The sequence below is a fragment of the Trachypithecus francoisi genome, unplaced genomic scaffold (genome assembly GCF_009764315.1).
Source record: "Trachypithecus francoisi isolate TF-2019V2 unplaced genomic scaffold, Tfra_2.0 Contig00462_ERROPOS126671, whole genome shotgun sequence".
Classification (NCBI taxonomy): domain Eukaryota; kingdom Metazoa; phylum Chordata; class Mammalia; order Primates; family Cercopithecidae; genus Trachypithecus; species Trachypithecus francoisi.
In genome coordinates, this window is record NW_022680658.1 from 92,569 (window position 1) to 105,870 (window position 13,302).

The following is a 13,302-nucleotide window of genomic DNA, read 5'->3' on the forward strand; positions in this document are numbered from 1 at the left end:
AATCCCAGCTGCTCAGGAGGCTGAGGCAGGACAATCACTTGAACCCAGGAGGCAGAGGTTGCAGTAAGGCAAGATCACACCATTGCACTCCAGCCTGGGCAACAAGAGAGAAACTCTATCTCAAAAAAAAAAAAGGTGAGGGGGGTGGCATGGGGAAGGCATGTAGAATGAGGGGCAGGTAGGTAGTGAGACAGGGAATAGTTACAGTCTTGTGAGACTTTAGTTAGTACCCAGTAGTACTAACTGCATTTACATAAGATAAGGTGAACTTCTGAAGGAAAAAAAGGGAGTAAAGAAAGAATTAATTGCGCAGGTGTCTCCGGGTAGGTGGAATAATGATTAATCTCATCTTCACTTTGTTCTGCACCTGGAAAGATAAGCTTGGAATCAACATTATCTGTGTAGAAAGGAACAACGTTGGTTTTAGGAGCTAGATTTAGATTGTAGACCTAAAGTTACAATCAACATGCCCTCATTTTATGGGCAGATATACATCTTGAAAGTTTTTGAGGCAGTCAAAAATTTAAGTGTGACTGATTTGTGGGGCAGACATCTGGAGCTGCCTGAGGCATTTTGCATCCTGTGGGGGACTGGTTAATGCTCCGTGCTTTCACATAAGGCTGTGAAGTGGCAGCTTTGCACTTGGCAAAAGGATGGCAGTGTTGTGTGGCACAACCTCTAGGCTTAACTTTCTCTTTAGCATAAGGAGTTTGGGGATCTTGAGATTCTTTTTATTTTCCTTTATAAGTTTTACTCTTTTAAAACCTAAGCTTAACATTACATATTTAAACAACTGCCAAAACTTATAAGTTGCCAGCCAGCATTCATGCACAACTAGAAAACATGCTTAATTTATATTAAGCCAGAAATATATTACCATTAATATCTTTCAGCACTAAATACTGGAGAAAAAAGCAATTATTTCTGTAGAAGATTCATCCTGATAATGTAAATTTATCAGCAGGCTGACACCTTTGCATCACATTTCAAGCAAAATTGAAAATCAGATCCATTCTGGGGTTAGTGTATAATCCTGTACACTACCAAAGAATCCTAGCTGGACGGGTGCAGTGGCTTCCACCTGCATTCCCAGCACTTTGGGAAGCTGAGGCGGGAGGCTTCCGTGACAAACTCTGCCTGTTGAAAAAAACATAAACCGGGGATGGTGGCAAACTCACACCTGTGATCCCAACACTGTGGGAGGCTGATGCAGGAGGACTGATTGAGGCCAGGAGTTCGAGACCAGCATGGGCAACGTGGAGGAACCCTGTCTCTACAAAAAATACAAAAACTAGCTAGGCGTGGTGGTGCATGCCTGTAGTCCCAGCTACTTGGGAGGCCTAGGTGGGTGGGAAGATTTCTTGAGCCTGGGAGGTTGGGGCTGCAGTCAGCCGAGATCATGCCACAGCCTGGGTGACAAAGTGAGACCCTGTCTCAAATAAATAAATAAATAAATAAATCAGTCACAGCTTACTTTGGATTATGTTTAATTAAGAAAGGCAAAGTGCATACAGAGATTTAGAACTTTAAAGACAAAAAAAAAAAGTTTTATTATGTGATCCAAAGAATAAACTCAAAAGTCCATGACAAAGAGAAGTTCTAAACAATTGTTTGCAAATACTTTAGATTAGGTATAATTACAGTAAAAGTCAAGTTCATTTGAAATAACTAAAAAGAAAGTTTCTAGTTGGGCATGGTGGCTTACCACCTGTAATCCCAGCATTTAGGGATTTTCTTAACATAAAAGGCATACACAGGTTGATTATTAGCAAACTGTTCCTATTTTTAAATGACATGATTGCCCATATAAAAAATTTTAAGGAATCTAAAAACAAAAAACAGCTTCCAAAACTAGTGAGTTTAGAAGCGCACAGAATGCAACACAAATATATGAAAATCGATTGTATTTCTATATAGTAACAACAAACAAGTAGACACTAAAATTAAAACTACTATGTTGTTTATATAATCACTCGAAAAATTAAATACTTAGCTATAAATCTCACAAAACATGCACAGAACTTTTAAGCTGAAAACTACACAGTGCTGAGGAAAACAAATTCCTGGATCATCCTGCAGCCTGGAGGGGACGGCCTCGGCGGCCTGGCGGACTCTCACGGCCCTGGGACCTTCAGGGTGGAGCGTGAACAGGTTTCCGGGAAACATCTTCCATCAGCCAAACCGTCCCGCTACCTTATTGAAGAAGTCCCTCTTCCAGCTCTTCTGCCCACGTCTCTAAATCCCTCCTTGGCAAAGGCTCACTTGGGCTCCCGCACCAGCGTCATGCAGAGGACAATGAAGGGCAGCCGGGCGTCTGGGGGTGAATCCCGGAGCCCCGTCTGCACCCAGGCCCGCCTTTCTTGCACAGTGACCCTGCCCGAGGCTGCTTTCCACTAGCGGGACTGGAAACTGATCTGGATGAGAACACGTATGTGGAGGGAGGAGGCTTGGCTAGAAAGGAGAAAGAGCAAGAACACCTTTATGAAGCAGACAAGGGACAGTGATGAGGATTAGGGTTCAGTGCCGCAGGCTGCCCCCCAGCTGGCCCCCCAACCCAGGCCGTTCCCCACGCCTCCCTCTAGCGGAACTCTCATCAGCAGGACTGGGCAGCACAGGGCTTGGCCTAAAAAGAACAAATTGAAGTTATTCAGAGAGCTCAGGAAACCCCTCTCATAGGCATCAACTGGTTTCCAGGAAGAGAGAGGTTACTAGCTGACCCCACCACTGCAATCACTCTCTTTTGAGCTCTAAAGCAAATAGAAAAATCGCTGGGGTAGGGAAGAAGCATTTAGCATAGTGGTGCTCAGACTTTAGTAAGACAAGAATCTTCCAAGATATGGGTGTGTGGGGGTAGGGCTAGAAATGTGCATTCTCTTTTTCTTTCTTTGAGACAGGGTCTGGGTCTGTTGCTCAGGCTGGAGTGCAGTGGCTCAACACGGCTCACTGCAGCCTGGACCTCCCAGGCTCAAGTGATGCTCCCACCTCGGCCTCCCAAGTAGCTGGGACCAGCGACATGCACCACCATGCCCAGCTAATTTTTTACTTTTTTGTAGAGACAGAGTCTTGCTATGTTGCTCAGGCTGGTCTTAAACCCCTGGGATCAAGTGATCCTCCTACCTTGGCCTCTCAAAGTGCTCGGCTTATAAGTGTGAACCATGCCCAGCTGAAATCTGCATTTTCAACAAGCCTATCACACAGACTTTGGTTTTGTGGGCCCTAAAGATTACAAATATAGGGGGCATCTTTAAGAAAAATAATTTCTTTTTTTTTTTTTTGAAACAGAGGCTCGCTCTGTCACCCAGGCTGGAGAGCAGTGGCATGATCTCTGCTTACTGCAGCCTCCACCTCCAGGACTCCCACCTCAGCCTCCTGAATAGCTGGTACTGCAGGTGCACACCACCACACCCAACTAAGTTTTGTATTTTTTGTAGAGACAGGGTTTCCTCATGTTGTCCAGGCTGGTCTCAAACTCCTGAGCTCAAAAGATCCTCCCACTTTGGCCTGCCAAAGGCTTGGATTACAGGCATGAGCCACCATGCCTGGTCAAAAAATAATATCTTACTTTACAAAACTAGATGACCATCTGTGCGCATTGCTAGAGGGGCCCCATACAAGGGGAGGACGCTGCAGCCCACACCTCGTAGCCCTTTCCATGAGTCCACTTCTGAGCCAAGAGGATTTTAATGCAAGAAGAAAGAGCTTCTTTGAAGAAACAAAGACCAGTGCTTTAGTCACAGCACTTACTGAGTACCTGCTGGGTATCACGCCTTGAGCTTGGCTGTGGGGACCACAGACCAAGAGGGCATTGACCTTTCCCACCATACATCATTAGAGCTGGTGGTTATGAAAATTATTAAATACACTAACACGCTATGAAGGAAATGTAGTCAGTGTTCTGAGCGGAGAAAAGAGGAATGGCAGCTGAGTGAAATCAGGCAAGTTACTTTAAATCTCCAAGCCTCAGTTTCCTCATCTGTAAAATGGAGCTAATCACAGAACCTATTTCATAAGGTTGTTGTGAGGATTAAAAGAGCTAATGCTTGTGAGGCACTTAAGTCAGTGACCGGCACAGAGTGGGTGCTCTCTAAGTTATATCTGTAGTTTTACATATCATACCTGTGACTGGTGAGGCCAGGGTGGACTTCAGAGAGGGCGTGGGCCTTAGGTTTAGGACAGATGGTGCATTCCAGGGACCGCAGGGAGAAGGAGTCGAAGAGCATGCTCCTCTGTGTGTATGCACTTGAGTGTGCATGTGTGTGGGGTGTGTGTGTGCGTGTGTGGTTGTGTGTGTGTGGTGTGTGTGTGGTATGTGTGTGGTGGTGTGTGTGGTGTATGTGTGTGTTGTGTGTGTGTGTGGTTGTGTGTGCGTGGTGTGTGTGGTGTGTGTGTTTGGTGTGTGTGTGGTGTGTGGGGTGTATGTGGTGTGTGTGGTGTGTGTGTGGGGTGTGCGTAGGGTGCATGTGTGTGGGCTGTGTGTGTGGTGTGCGTGTTTGTGTCATGTGTGGGATGTATGTGGTGTGTGTGTGGTGTGTGGTGTGTGTGGTGTGTGTGTGTGTGGTGTGTGCTGTGTGTGTGTGTGTGTGGGTGGTGTGTGTGGTGTGTGGTGTGTGTGTGGTGTGTGGGTGGTGTGTGTGTGGTGTGTGTGTGGTGGTGTGGTGTGGTGTGTGGTGTGGTGTGTGGGTGGTGTGTGGTGGTGTGGTGTGGTGTGGTGTGGTGTGTGGTGTGTTGGTGTGTGTGGTGTGGTGTGTGGTGTGTGTGTGGTGTTGGTGTGTGTGGTGTTGTGTGGTGTGTGTGTGTGGGGTGTGTGTGGTGTGTGTGTGGTGTGTGGTGTGTGTGGTGTGTGTGGGGGGGGTGTGGTGTGTGGGGTGTGTGTGTGGTGTTGTGTGGTGTGGTGTTGTGTGTGTGTGGTGTTTGTGTGTGGTGTGTGGTGTCTGTGTTGTGTGTGCTGTGTGTGTGGGGTGTGTGTGTGGTGTGTGGTGTGTTTGTGTGGTGTGTGTTTATGTGTGTGTGGTGTCTGTGTTGTGTGTCTGTGCTGTGTGTGTGGGGTGTGTGTGGTGTGGTGTGTGGGGTGTGTGTGTGGTGCGTGGTGTGTGTGGTGTGTGTGTGGTGTGTGTGGTGTGTGTGTGTGTGGTGTGTTTATGTGTGTGTGGTGTGTGTGTGTGGTGTGTGTGTGGTGTGGTGTGTGTGGTGTGTGTGTGTATGGTGTGTGTGGTGTGTGTGTGTGTGGTGTGTGTATGTGTGGTGTGTGGTGTGTGTGTGGGGTGTGTGTGGTGTGTGTGGTGTGTGTGTGGGTGTGGTGTGTGTGTGGTGTGTGGTGTGTGGTGTGGTGTGTGGTGTGTGTGTGGGGGGTGTGTGGGGGGGGTGTGTGTGTGTGTGGTGTGTGTGGTGTAGTGTGTGTGTGGCGTGTGGTGTGTGTGTGGTTTGTGCATGTGTGTCCTCAGGGAGAGATTAGCACCTCCTTGTGATTGAACAGACATCAAGGAGGCACTTAGACACCAGCTGCTGGAGAAGCAGCAGGGTGCCAGTCTGGAGGCCTTGTGTTCCAGGCTAAGGAGCTTAGACACCGGGTGCTGGAGAAGCAGCAGGGGACTGGTCTGGAGGCCCTCGTGTTCCAGCAAAGGAGCTCAGACTTTCTCCTGAGTAGCGCGAAGCATCACTGAAGGGCTATAAGTGGAGGAATAAGAAAGCAGGTTTTGTGTGTCATGAAAATACTCAGGTGGTAAAGAGGAGGAGGGATTGGAGGAGGTAAGACAAACCGCAGGAGGCTGTCTGGGAGGCAGTGCAGACATCCAGCTGAGACTCACACTCAGCTCTGAACCTGGGCAGTGGCAGTGGGACAGAGACAGGCCAAGTAACTGGCCATTTGTGTTACGAAAAGTGCTGTTTCACAGCTTCCTACTACCCACAGTAAAGAACGGCAGCACGGCTGGATAAGGCGATGGTACAATATTAACTTCACAGAGATAGCAGGTCATCTGATATGAAACCACTCCCTGGCAGACGCCTGGTCTGTCTGGCAACCATGTGGGCACCGTAATCCCCATTTTTTTTTTTTTTTTTTTTTAGCCTGGGCAACAAGCAAGACCCTGTTTCAAAAAAAAAAAAAAAAGAAAAAAAAAAGAAAGAAAGAAAAGGAAAGAACAAATCCCATGCCTTCTTTGAAAAATAAATGTTATTTTTTAAAATCAAGATTTGAAGACATATCTTTGCAGAAATATTAGAACAGCAATCTGGGGTTAGTCAAAGGTATGTAATAAAAAATGTGAAGTACAGATCAATTTAAAGAAAAATATGAAATACATAGTGTTGATGGCACATGGACACAGAAACATTCAGAAATGTGCCATGTGGTTGGCTGAAATATTAGAAGCACCAGTTTAGTCATTCAACCTCATTTCAGTTTTTAGATGGCAATTCTGAAGCAGAGAGAGACTTTCTCAAGGGATCATTGTATAGTTGAGGATTACTTTTGGGAGCCCTGAACAGAAAACCCCCAAATGTAGAGGCTTGAACAAGATAGAAGTGTTTGTTTTTCTCTCATATGAAAAAGGCTGGTGGCGGCCCCACTGTTCCTGGGGACTCAGCTCCTTGTATTTTCTCCTGAATCACCCTTAGTTTGTTACTTCATGAACTAAAATGGCTGCTGGAGCATCAGCCATTGCATCCACATTCCAGGCAGCAGGAAGGAGAACAAGGGGAAGCGGCAAAGGGCACTTCTCCTCTCAGACAAGTTAGCTTGCTCCCTCTACGAAGCCTTCCTGGAGGTCCCACGCAATTCAACTTCATCCTATTTCCAGATCTTATTCACGTGGCTACTCATAACTGCAAGGGAGACTGAAAAGCAGTCTTATTAGGTATATTGTCACCCTAAACAAAATTGGGGTTCTGTTAGGAGCATATCCAGTTTAGTGGGTCCAGAAACCTTTGCAATTTCTCTTTAAGAAAATGTACAAAATTTTGAATACGAAGCCAGGTACTAAAGTAAATATTTATTTAGAAGAAACAAAGAAATCAAAACAGATTACAGATTCTTAAAAACTTGACAAGGCCGGGCGTGGTGGCTCAAGCCTGTAATCCCAGCACTTTGGGAGGCCGAGACGGGCGGATCACGAGGTCAGGAGATCGAGACCATCCTGGCTAATATGGTGAAACCCCGTCTCTACTAAAAAATACAAAAAACTAGCCGGGCGAGGTGGCAGGCGCCTGTAGTCCCAGCTACTCGGGAGGCTAAGGCAGGAGAATGGCGTAAACCCGGGAGGCGGAGCTTGCAGTGAGCTGAGATCCAGCCACTGCACTCCAGCCTGGGCGACAGAGTGAGACTCCGTCTCAAAAAAAAAAAAAAAAAAAAAAAAAAAACAAAAAACTTGACAAATACCTCCAACATCTTAAAATCCAGAAAGACAGCCGGGTGCAGTGGCTCACGCCTGTGATCTCAGCACATTGGGAGGCTGAGGTGGGTGGATCTCCTGAGGTCAGGAGTTTGAGACCAGCCTGGCCAACATGGTGAAATACCGTCTATACTAAAAATACAAAAATTAGCTGGGCCTGGTGGCGTATGCCTGTAATCCCAGCTACTTGGGAGGCTGAGGCAGGAAAATCACTTGAACCCGGGAGGTGGAGGTTGCAGTGAGCCGAGATCACGCCATTGCACTCCAGCCGGGGCAAAAAGAAAACTCCATCTCAAAAAAAAAAATTACCTAATATTTTAATACTCTCCTATTTCTTCAGCATACTCTTCGATTGCTCCTTCAAATGATGAAGATTTGGCCAGGCACGGTGGCTCAAGCCTGTAATCCCAGCACTTTGGGAGGCCGAGACGGGCGGATCATGAGGTCAGGAGACCATCCTGGCTAACACGGTGAAACCCCGTCTCTACTAAAAAAAATACAAAAAACACTAGCCGGGCGACGTGGCGGGCGCCTGTAGTCCCAGCTACTCTGGAGGCTGAGGCAGGAGAATGGCGTGAACCCGGGAGGCGGAGCTTGCAGTGAGGTGAGATCCGGCCACTGCACTCCAGTCTGGGCGGCAGAGCGAGACTCTGTCTCAAAAAAAAAAAAAAAAAAAAAAAAAAGATGAAGATTTAACTTTTTTTTTTTTTTAGACAGAGTCTTACTCTGTCGCCCAGGCAGTGGGCGTGCAGTGGCATGATCTCAGCTCATTGCAACCTCTGCCTCCCAGATTCAAGCAATTCACCTGCTTCAGCCTCCCGAATAGCTGGGATTACAGGCACACACCACCATGCCTGGCTAATTTTTTTATTTTAATTTTATTAATTAATTAATTTATTTATTTTGAGACAGAGTTTTGCTCTGTCCTGTCACCCAGGACAGAGTGCAGTGGCGTGATCTCAGCTCACTGCAACCTCTGCCTTCCAGGTGCAAGCAATTCTCCTGCCTCAGCTTCTCCCGAGTAGCTGGGACTACATGTACCCATCATCATGGCCCGCTAATTTTTGTATTTTTAGTAGAGATGGGGTTTCACCATGTTGACCAGGCTGGTCTCAAACTCCTGACCTCAGGTGATCTGTTCCCCTCAGCCTCCCAAAGTGCTGGGATTACAGGAGTGAGCCCCACTTCTGGCCCTAATTTTTGCATTTTTAATAGAAACAGGCTTTCACCATGGTGGCCAGTGTTGTACTGAACTCCTGACCTCAAGTGATCTGTCTCCCTCGGCCTCCCAAAGTGCTGGGATTACAGGCATAAGCCACCATGCCTGGCCAGGGTTTAACATATTTTCTATAAAGAAAATAGAATGACCATTCTGTCTTTCCATTGATCTGTTCATTCTCCATTGCCCACGTTCTTTGGGTGCCAGGCACCATGGGACACGTTTTCATGATGCTCCTTTAACCCTCCGGCCCTGCATCTTTGCATCTGGATCCAGGTGGGTTGGCGCAAAAGAGGAGTGTTCTAGAAGCCATTCCTAACAGCTGGGAATAACTGAGTCATTCATGGAAGTGGCTGTGAACCACACAGACATGTCCTGCTAAACCTACAATAAGTGTTGCCCAACTCAACTCCTTAGCAAGATCCCCAAAATGTACATGGCCTCTCCACCACCACCTGCCTCAAGAGGAAGTGTGCTGGAGGCAAAGTTGGAGTGCAGGAAGATGGTAGCGTCAGTCCATTTAAAACATTTTAACTTTTGCAAATATTAGAGAAGTCTGTGAGCATGTGAACACATTGCCCACTCAGAGAAGGGTCCTGAAGCTCAAGCTGTATCAGCTCCTCGATGAACCTGCCTCTGGGTTCAGCTCCTAGACCAGCTAGGAGGGACAAATGATGAGCTGGCAGGTAGGATGTTTGCCTCATGGAGGTCACACCTGGTCTGGTTGCAGCCTCTGGCCCCAGCCCATGTTATTCTTGTCGCTGGCCCACACTGGTCCTCCTCTTTCATCCTTCACACTGTGCGTTCAGAGAACCAAGCCCCCTTCATTCACTGGAAACACTCCCCAGGAAAGAAACCAGTGTCTACTGGACACCAGATCACTCTCTGCCTGGCACCTCTGCTGAAGCTCCCAACAGCCCTTGCTGGGTTGAAGAATGGACACATCTAAGAATCAGAGACATGCCCCACTGCATGTGTGGAGCAGTGGAACGAGGCTGAGGGTAATAGCAGCAGCCTGGCTCCCAAGTTTCTTGCCTCTCCCATACCCAGCAGCCCCCTCCCTCTGTTTTGGACTTAACCAAAGTGATGGCTGAGGCAGTTGTCAGAACAACCAGCCACCACAGTTAATCTGCTGAGCTGACACTCCTAGGGCTGATTATCTAGTTGGCGTTCTGGTTATTTACTGCTGCATAAATGTTCTTCTACAACTTAGTTGCTTAAAACAATGACAGGGTTTATTTGGCTTACAAATCTGCCAGTTGGGCAGGGCTAGGTGAAGACAGCTCATCTCTGCTCCACTTGGCATGAAGTCGGGTGGCCCGGAGGCTGGGGCTGGAATATCTGAAGGCTTCTTAACTCACAGGTCTACCACTTAATATTGGTTCTTGGCTAAGATCTTAGCTGGGCAATTGACGAGAACACCTGCAAGTGGCTTTTCCACATGGCTTGGGCTTCCCCACAATATGGTGGCTGGAGTTGAAGGGTGAGTATTCCCAGAGACAGCCGGGTGGGACTTACATCCCTTTAGAACCTTGCTCAGAAGTCATCCAGTGCCATTTCCACCACATTCTATTTGCTGAGGCAGTCACATGAGCACCACCCTGGCTCAAGGGGAGGGGAAAGAGACCTCACCTCTAGACAGGAGGCAGCAAGAGGTTGAAAGAGCACCTGGGACCAGAAATATTTGGAAAATTCAATGCCTGCCACAGATAATAAGTGCTGGACTCCTCTGGCACTGGGGTACAGAGAGAAGTGGACACAGTCCCAGCCTTATGCAACTCATATTCCAAAAGGTAAGATGGATATACAGCTGGGCTACATGGCATCAAGGAGGAAGTGCACAGAGATTTTTTATTTTTTTTTGAGACGGAGTCTTGCTCTGTCGCCCAGGCTGGAGTGCAATGGCGCCATCTCGGCTCACTGCAAGATCCCCCTCCAGGGTTCAAGTGATTCTCCTGCCTCAGCCTCCTGAGTAGCTGGGACTACAGGCACTCTCCACCATGCCCGGCTAATTTTTTGTATTTTTAGTAGAGACAAGGTTTCACCGTATTGGTAGGTTGATTACGAACTTCTGACTTCAGGTGATCCGCCTGCCTCGGCCTCCCAAAGTGCTGGGATTACAGGCTGCCCGGCCAAGATTTTGTGTTAAAGTGAGTGGAGTTGGTTATGTGCTGGACACCATTCTAGGTGCCTTACATTTAACTTTATGTCAGTTTTATGAACCAGGTACAAATAATAATCGCCATTCTACCTGGGAAGAAACAAAGCACAGAGAGGTGAAGCAACTTGTCCACAGTCACGCAGTGGTAAAGTACCAGAGCCAGGACTCACCCCAGGCAGTCCCGCAATGGAGTCTGTGCTGCTCACCATGACACCACCTCACCCCTCTTCTCAGATGCCCCCTCATGGGATGGACCTCCTTTCATGGACCTCAACACCTTTGCAGGGAACATGGGCCTGGGTGACTGCACTCTGTCCCTAGGGAGTGAGGAGGGTTCTGCCAGGTGGTTTCATTTCAATCACTGTTTTCTGTCCTTGGGGGGTGGGAAGCCCAGAATGGCACAGTTCAGCTCCTGGTCCTATCAACTCCCTCTCATCCAGCGCCGATTCCAGAGGGGTGGCTGGGAATGAGGGGTGGGGGCTGCTCTGCTGAATAGGAAGGAACACTGCGTCCATTCTCTTTGTATCTGGGGATCCCCAGAGAAGAATGTAACATGGTATAAAAGAGTGGAACGCCAGCTTCTAGGGGAGCCCCAGCGTCCAACAAGGGCATACACCTCGGGAGTCAGTCAGGCCTGGCCCCAATTCCAAGCTCTTTCACTTCCAGGCAGGATGACTCTGTGCAGGCTACTTCACTGCAGTAACCGGCAGTTTTCCCTTCTGTACGTGGGAGGGATATTTTCTCACATGACTTCCCTGGATCCTGCCACGTAGTAGGCAGTGACTGTCCCTCCCTTTGGCCAGGCCTCCTGGTGTGTGCCCAGACCCAGACCCTGTCCCCCAAGGAATCTGACCAACACACTGCAGTGTGGGCTTTCACCTCCCTTGTTTCTACGCACTCTACCACTAGTGATGTGACCTAAGATTATTTTATCATTTTGGCAACCATATCCCTCAGTGGTTCTCATCAACTGAAATCCTACAGTTCTTTCCACAGGTAGCAGCTGATTCTCAGTGTCCTCCTAGCGGCCATGATAAATGACCTGGCTGCAGTGATAGTTGTGCTATTACAGAAATAGGGAAAATCCCAGGCCACTTTCTCCATGCCTTGGGACTTGTTTCCTTCCACACTAAAGGCTTGCTCAATACCCCAGCAAAGGAGGGATGGGTAAGATTCAGAACCCAGGCCTCCCACACCCTCCCTCCGATGAGCTCTGTTCCTGAGGGGTATTGTCCAGCCATTGGCTCCAGGAAGAAAGATAGGAGACACTCAGTTCCTACTTGGTGATGAGAAGGTGACTGAGAAGGGTGTGTCTATTTCTTCAATGCGGCTCTGCCTCACAGCCTAGAAACTGAAATAACAACCAACAATTTTAAAGGTGGGATGTGGGTGGGAGGTGGCAATCTACATTCACATTGGAAACTAGAGTGTTGTCATGGGCCGTCCACATGCTACAAGCATTGAACGTGATGCGCTGCCAGAGCTCATGTGGGTTGGAAAGAAGGCACCACCAGGTCACTGCAATCAATGCATAGCTTCCCTTCTGGGAATGGACTTAGTGATCCTGGAAGGGAGGTGCAAATCCTGGCCGGATGAGGGCAGCCATCAGGCTTTGCACATTGACTTTATGTGCTAAGTGCTTCACATGCTTCATTTATTTAGTCATCACTACAACCATGCCAAATAGCAAGATTCCACTTCCCTTATCAACAAGGAGACGGACGTTCCAGGAGGTACAGGAACCCATAACAGGGCTGAGGGCTGACTTGGTGTTCCCCATGGACTCAGGGAACTGGGGAAAGGGGCGTTAGTGTTTAATGGGAGTTTCATTTGGAGATGAAAAGGTTCTGGAGATGGATGGTGGTGATGGTTGCATAACAACATGAATGTACTTAATGCTAGTAATTTGTACATTTCCAAATGGTTTAAATGATAACTTTTATATTCTGTATACTTTACCACATAAAAAAGGTGGGGAGAGGAAGGCAATCACTGCTAGGTTGCTGTGGTACCTCTGCAGGTGTATATAAAGGTATCAGGAAGAAAAAGCTAAAATACTCATAGTCTCTCATTGCTTTGCTCCAGAATCCACACACCTGCTCTGTCCTTGCAATGTACATAATTAAAAGAATGCAGGTGCTCAGGCTGATTGAATTGAGCTCACTTCCCTCTCAACTACTGTTATATTCCAGATGGGATAATGTGGTCAACCCAAAGTTCTGAGTCTGAAGCATAGCATGCTATGATTATGCCTGTGAATAGCCACTGCAGTCCAGTCTGGGGGACAGAAACAGACCCGCATCTCTTAAAAAAAACAGTGCGGCCAGACGTGGTGGCTCACACCTGTAATCCCAGCACTTTAGGAGGCCGAGGGGGGTGGATCATGAGGTCAGGAGTTCAAGACCAGCCTGGCCAATGTAGTGAAACCCCGTCTCTACTAAAAATACAAAAATTAGCCAGGCATGGTGGCAGGCACCTGTAATCCCAGCCACTCGGGAGGCTGAGGCCGGAGAATCGCTTGAACCCAGGAGGCG